The following is a 7872-nucleotide window of genomic DNA, read 5'->3' as shown; positions in this document are numbered from 1 at the left end:
TAGCTACACTACAATATCCGTTACAAAATTGGACGATATCAATTTTTGGCGTCATTGCTGAGGAAAAGGTGCAAAGCAAGGAGCACAAGAAGAATAGGTTGGTTGGTGTTGAGTTCTTCAAACCCGGTAAACTCATTCCTTTCTTTTTAATTTTGTGATATGCAAAATAGATATAGGGATGAATACGACAGATTTTAAAAGAGACCTGATACAGATTTTGAAGCTCTCTTAGTAAATTTATTTTATTCATCCAATTCATCTAATTCTTTGAGTACATATTCACACACATCTAACACCATGAATGAAGACGAGTTGCCCATTAAATCTTTACGTGATTACTTGCACCCAACATGTAATAGTGCACCATCTTGCATTATGTTTCCAACCCGTGTGTAAAACTTTGATTTTAAACAAGGAATGATTCCACTTCTCCCTATCTTTCATGGTATGGAGAATGAGAACCCTTATGTGCACATTAGAGAATTTGAAGAGGTGGTGGCTACCTTCCATATTATCAACTAGGAGCAATGGATATAATTAGATTGAAATTTTTTTCCTTTTTCCTTGAAAGAGAGAGCAAAAAGTTGGTTGTATTCATTGAGACCTAGGTCGATTGGGACATAGGGTGAGATGACACATGAATTTTTCAAGAAATATTTTCCTGAATATAAAACAAATGCTGTCAAAGGACAAATTTCAATTTTTTCACAAAACGAAAGTGAGACTTTGTACCAAGCTTGGGAAAGATTTAAAGACCTTTTGAATTTGTATCTTCACCATGGTTATGAGTTGACGCAATGTGAGCTATTTTTATGAGGGACTTACCAATAGAGAGCGTCAATTTGTTGAGATGATGTGTAATAGGGAATTTTTGCAAAAAGACCCCAATGAGGCCATAGAGTATTTGAATGACCTAGTGGAAAAAGCCCACACTTGGACTGGACCCAACAGTGTTGAGAGTACCAATCGGTCTAGACCAAATGCCTCCACTCTTTCTAGTGGAGGAATTTACCAAATGAAAGAGGAAGATAGTTGTCGACATCACATTTATACCTCTTACGACTTAGGCCCCCGTTCCCCAATCAGTCTAGACCAAATGCCTCCACTCTTTCTAAGGCCCAAGGTTGGTTTAGGACCCAATGAGATGAAAATTGACTTGGGGAAAGTGTTTATGAAAAATACAACTTATTTTTGGAAGAATAAAATTATTTTTGGAAAATAAAGGCTATGGAAACCCTAGAGTGTGTGCATGCATACACGTGTATGCATACGTACACTCAAGATATGTGTACGCATGGTCAATGCATACACATGCATGCGTATGCATGCTAGGGTTCTAAAAACTATGTAAGGAAAGTTTTTTGCATCTAAACTTGGTTTGGAATGAATCCCACATCATTTGAGAGCCAACCCAAACCCCCTATTTTTTGCCTATATAAAGCCATAAAATGTACTTTTTTCAAAGGAGGACGAAATAGTGGAAAAACACACAAGATTCACTAGAAAAATAGTGAATCAAAGAGGGATTTTTTCACAAAATATCCTCAGGTCTAATTTTGTTTGATTGCGACATTTTCTAGTCTTGATCTTTGAGTTCTAAAGTTTACTAACTCATTTTGAATTGGTTGTAAATAGATTGACTGAGAGGAATGGTTAAAATTAAGCTCTAAAGAGTTCTAGTGTTGAGATAAAGTTTTTAATTTTAGCTCTTCGCTTTTCCTTGCTTTCCTTTGTTTTTGTTGTTTATATATGTGTGTGTGTGTGTGTTTATGTGTTTATAATGTTTGTTTGTTTTAGTTTTATATAGTGTCTGTGTTTAAAGCATGATAGGTTGTTAGATTTCCTACTTTATGAGTTTCTATTTTGCATTTTCAGGGTTAGGGTTCTTTGGGTGTGTATGCGTACACATGCTTCAGGTCTGCGTACACATACAATTGGGATGCACATGCATACCCTATATATGCGCACGCATACTCTTGCCCAAAAAACCTAATTTGTTCCTGTTGTTTTTCCCTTTGTTTTATTTATTTGTTATGGCCTTTATTTAACCTAGTTTACCTATACTTAAGCCTTTATCTCTTTGTTTTGTGTTGTTTTGTTTAGTTTTATCTATTTGATGTTTGCTAAGGTTTTAGATAGTTTTAATGCCATGAACATGCATATGAATATGATTACGCATTGATGTATAGGTTTTGTGATGCAATGAGGTAAGCAAGGTAAGTCATACATAATCACATGAACATGCATTCTTTTGCTTGATGATGTATGATATGGGTAATGAACATGATATGATTAATTGAATCCCATGCTTTTGATGTTTAGATGTTATAACATGTTTTTTTGAATATGCATTGGATATGCTTGCTGCCCTTGATGATATATGCTTGATACTATGATAGATGAATGCTAGGTTTGGGGATATTTATGCCATATTTGCTCTTAGATGTATGTTAAAGTGTATGTGGGTTAGAATAACATGTTAAACATGCCTTGAATGAGATTAAGATTTGGAATACAATGAGTGGAAGCCGACCCATGGGTCGGGTGGGGTTGGGTGCCTAACATCTTCTCATCCCCATAACTAAACCCCAAACACATGCTCTAGTGAAGATCAGTCCTTCCACGAATAATGATATATTTATGATTCCTAGACCTAAACTAGGTAGTGACTCCATTTTCACCCTCCGCCATGGTCCACTTTAGGCCAAGGAATACTTCCCACGAATTTGGAGAAGCCCAAAAGCCCGTCGTGGGCGCTTGCGCCCTCAATGTCAATGGTAATTCCACTGGGGATAGAGAGTTTGTTTCTAATGTGTTCCATTTCTTAAACTTGATAAAGGCTTGTTTAATATTGTTTGCACACACTTTCACTTGGTTCTTTTGTCCTTCTGCCATGATTGGTGATGAAAAAGTGAACGCTCCATTTGGGCCAAGACTTTCCGAAGTTCATCCCACCAACTCATAATTTGTTTATAATGGACTTTGAGCACGTTAATAGTTTGCCAGCAATCCATTATGGTTCATTTAGGCCTAAGGTTGGAATCATGGCCTACTTAGTTGTGAGTGACCTATTGATATATCCCTTTAGTTTTAAGGAGCTTACTCACACATAGAGAGATCATAGATCCTATCAAAAGAGGATAACATTTCTATCTCTTGTTTGTTTAACCATATATCTTATGTTCACCTAATTCTAAAGGACAAATAAAAGATATAAAAATTGGAAGGATGGCCCAAAAGTTATGTCATACCCAAAGACATTGGGATGAAAAGAAAAGAAGTTCCCACATATAAGAGGCTTATCCCAAAATACAAAGGTATATCTTAACTTGAAAGGTTCATAGGATCATAGCCTAGTTGCTATCATAAGCCCAAAATCAAGAAAGTCTTGGGCCTCCTTGTTGTATGTAAAAGCTCAAAATGATGAGAGATTCATGGGCTTTGAGAGGTAGGCTACAACATATTCTAGCTAAAAGGCTACTTCAAATAAAAATTTGACAAATGAATATAAGAAAAGAATAGTCCAAATGTGATGAATACATTGTTGGCCCATATTTGAGACAAATGATTGAAAATCTCTAAGCATGTTCTAATAAAAACCCATGAGTGTAAGATGAAAGCTTTATTGTAAATGAACCAAATCCTATGAAGCAAAGGGCAAAGCTCATGAGAGGAAATAGAGTGATTTTGTAATTGGACCTTCGTTAAAATGAATTTAAAGACTTTTTAAAAACATCTAAATAATAGAAGCTTTTATACAGGGGCATATGTTTATGTTTTCAAATGGTTTCTCCTAGCTTTTCCATGTGCCATGATGTCTGACTATGCAACTCAAGAGGAAGCTGATCATGTGATGATTGAAGGAGTAGTGCGCTTGCTTTTCCCAGTGCTAAAGCATATTCCTGAACCATGGACCTTCAAGAGGACCCATTTCAACGAATTCTCCGAGGTAGGAAGTGCGGGATCTTAGTTGTATTTCTAGCATTTTTATTTTTCAAGTGATACGGAAATGGGAAATTAAAGTCTATCAACCAAAGCTTCTTTTTCCACAATTTGTGATTCGTGAATAATAAACTAGCAAATGTTAGCAGGAGCCTTACGGTCTCTTTAAGGATTAGTTGATGTGTGGTCCATCTAATAAAAATGTGGAATTAATGAAATGATGATAGGGACTAGAAATTGGGCTGAAGTGATAAGTGAATAAAGCAAAGCCACTCACCCTTGCACTTTTCAAATACCGTATGGAAAATTAAAGTTTGTCAACGAAGACTTCTTTTTTCATTAGATTCATGAATAATACATTTATGTGTTTATTATTTTCTTTTTTGATAGGTAAATAGCGGGGAGGGGAATGTGAGATTTAAACAAGAGCTACCACAAAATATATTAGTATTTGCAGGGTAGAATTAGAAATTTTGTTTGAGGGACAAGACTAAACTATGATTTTGAATCACCATTCAATTAAAAACTCAAAATATTGTGAAAGCATTATATCTTTCTAAATCCTTTTGAGTATACCAAAATTTATAGTTTGCAATACATATGTATAAAAAATATTTTTTCTTAAAAGGATTCAACATCTTGACCTTAAAGTGGCAATATATGTGGCATTATGCTATGAGTAAAACATGTGGCATCAAATTTAACTCTGGTTTAAATAAGCGAATGACTAAACATCCAAAGTTCCAAACATAACAAGAAAAATTATTCATCATGACTTTATAAAAAAATGAAAATAATAAGCCACAAGATTTTTTATTTTTTATTTTTATAAGAAAACTTAGACTTTCAATAAATAAATAAATAAAATTCAGCCACAATTGGCTATCAAAACATTATTGAGTTGTGGAGGAACATCTTTCATCCACAATAAATTGCTAACATGTCTCGCATATTTAACAAGGTTATGAACTACAAAATTTCTTTATCTATGGATATGAGAAAAATTAAAACTCTGAAAGGACTCTGCATAACCTCTGAAGTGAGAAACCTAAACAATGGAATGCACTGATCTTCACACTTTAGAGCTGTAATGAACTTAAATAAATAAAATAAAAAACTGAAAATCATCCACAAGATAAATAAATAGAAATTAAACTAAAATATAAATGAAAAAGAGAGAAAATTTTTGTACTTCTCAAAATTTTAAAATCCATTTTCCCCTAACTTCCAGTAGGAATAGTCTTTATTAAGAAAGAGAATAAGAATGTGACTATGAGACTACTAAATGGATGGAAAGTCAATGATGAATGTGACTGTGAGAGAAACCACAGCAGGGAATTGTTTAGAATTGGGTGGTTCATGGAAGGTAGTGTTCATTGGCTATTGCCTAACGTATTTGGAAAAACAATTTGAGGCTTAAAAAAAAGATATGGACAGGTGGGGCATGCCGTAGCCCGTGGGGAACCAATAAATTTCCTTATGGCGGTCGGTTCATACAAAAAAGAAAAAGAAAAAAAAAGCATTGTGTCCCATTTCTATCTAATTTCTACCTACAGTAAAATGTTTTTTAAAATTTTCCCTAAATTCAAAGCTTCGACCCTGAGCGTTTGACAATCACTTGAATCCTAGATTTATAATACTGGTCCATAACGCGTGCAATGCATAGAAATGTAATATAATGTGATTTTTTAAATTCTCTATATATAAAATTTAATAATTAAAGTAGTTATTAATAGTTATTTATTAGGATTGTGGTTGTATATGAAACTATATATTTTATCATTACGCATTGATTATGATTGTGTTTACATATAGAACTATATATTCTATCATTTATAGAATCAAGATTTTAATGGAGAGTTTAAATATAGAATAGAATTTAAATTTAATTATATATATATATATTATATTAAAATAGATAGATATGTTTCAAAAAAAAAAAAAAAATAGATAGATTGAAGTTACATCTAATATAACTTCACAAGAATTACACATTTTTATAACCATAGATCTTCATAGGATCTAAGGGTAAAAAAATACACAAATGCCGTATCATTAATATTGTCTAAAAATTAATGAGTTACTTGTCTCCACATTAATTATTTCCCTAAATTCAAAGCTTCTCCCTCTAAAGACTAAACCTGAACAACTTCTCCCTCTAAACTCAACTTCTTTTCCACGGCTCCAGACTCTCCTCCGCCCTGCTGACAGCTGATAGAATTTTCTTTGCAGTTAAAGTCCAAGTTTTGTATTTGATGAACCTGCAATTGCTAAAATCAGGTTTCAATTTCCCTTGTAGAAGAGAGAGGTTTTTTTTTTTTTTTTTTTTTTTTTAAGTAAAAGAAATAATTTGGTTCTTTTATTGTCACATTGTAAATTTGGTTTATTGATTGATCAAGAGACAAATAATAATGCTACAAAACGAGAGTAATAATTTTCATTTCCTCAAATCTATTCTTCCCTATCCCTTGTACATGTTGATCATGAATCGCAAATACTCCAACATTTTTTTTTTTGAAAGAATATTCCAACATTTTAAGAGAGAAGAAAGGAACCAATGTATCGGTATGGCTCAGGCTAACCATATTTATTTGTGTCTTCTTTTATTTGTATGAATTTTAAATTTAAATTTTTAAGGCCAAAAATAAATTTTTTTTTTAAAAATGCCCATTTTTCCAATGTTGGAAATACAGAGTTTTGAAAGGACAAAATCTCCTGGGCACTATGCGTCTCTGCCACCAAAACCGGTGAACTAGCCGTATCTTAAAGAAAAGTAAGTACTAGTCAATGGCAAATAATTAACTTGTCTGTGTTTGTGATTTTCGTCTCTTATTCATGGCTTTTTCTTATACAGTGACCTGATCCATGGAGAGTGTGTAGCTATGGAGAAGAATGTGAGTTTAGAGAGAGAAGAGGTTTAGGTTTAGTCTTTAGAGAGAGAAGCATTGAATTTAGGGAAATTAATGTGGGAGCAAGTAACTCATTAATTTTTAGACATAATATTAATGATATGGCATTTGTGTTTTTCACCCTTAGATCTTATGAAGATCTATGGTTATAAAAAGGTATAACTTTTGTGAAGTTACACTATGTGTAACTTGAACTCATCTCAAATTTTTTTTTTTTTTTGAAAGAGAGTTTTAATCTATGACGTCCGCTCCTGATGATAGCTCTTTATCATCAGACTAAGACACCAATCAGTTTTTGGTGTAAGTGGGGATTGAACCCCAGATCTTTTATACAACCATCAGAAACTTCACCAGTTGAGTTAACTGAAACCCATCTCATATTAAAATAATGAAGTGTACAATTTTTGAGACCTCAAAATTTTTTATGAGGTACAATATTCATTTGGTCAACCAAAAGTCAAATGTCTTCGCTATGTATTATGTAGCACATGTAAGGAATTCCACCCATTGAAAAAAAGGTAAAAAAATTGCACATTTTACCCCCCCCCCCCCCTAAACCCCCAAGCACAAATGGAAGAGGAGGTGCCAATTAAGATACAATGCTCTTAGCTTTTAAATAGATTTTTAGTTGCAAAAAACACCAAATACGATGGAATCATGGCCCTCCAAAAAAACATCATCAGTGGCGGTGCCACGTGTATATATATATATATATATATATATATATATATATATTTGAACATCCTAACCTTTAAAAAATAGAATACACACACACACATATATATAAAGCGAAACGTTTGACTTTTTGTTGACAACTTCTTATTGCGCCACCTGACTATATAAATCCAAGCCACATATACATTTAAAAACACCGGAGAGTTATGTCTTTTTCATTTTACCCGTTAAGTTTCAATATCTTCTCACCGTTTCACATAGGATAAAAGCGGAACGTTTGACTTTTTGTTGATCACTTCTTATTGTGCCACCTGACTACATAAATTTATGTCACATTTAAAAACTT

At 33.3% G+C, this 7872-nt stretch overlaps 1 non-coding gene across 1 annotated transcript; it reads right to left on the bottom strand.

Annotated features, from left to right (window-relative positions):
* Nucleotides 1–680: 680 nt before the first annotated feature.
* Nucleotides 681–785, bottom strand: LOC115993412. The gene has a single exon (XR_004092953.1). It is a non-coding gene; the product is annotated as a small nucleolar RNA R71 (small nucleolar RNA).
* Nucleotides 786–7872: the final 7087 nt, after the last annotated feature.

This window comes from Quercus lobata, chromosome 5 (assembly GCF_001633185.2).
Source record: "Quercus lobata isolate SW786 chromosome 5, ValleyOak3.0 Primary Assembly, whole genome shotgun sequence".
NCBI lineage: Eukaryota > Viridiplantae > Streptophyta > Magnoliopsida > Fagales > Fagaceae > Quercus > Quercus lobata.
Note: the sequence above shows the minus strand (reverse complement) of the source record. Positions and strands in the feature narration are given on the sequence as shown.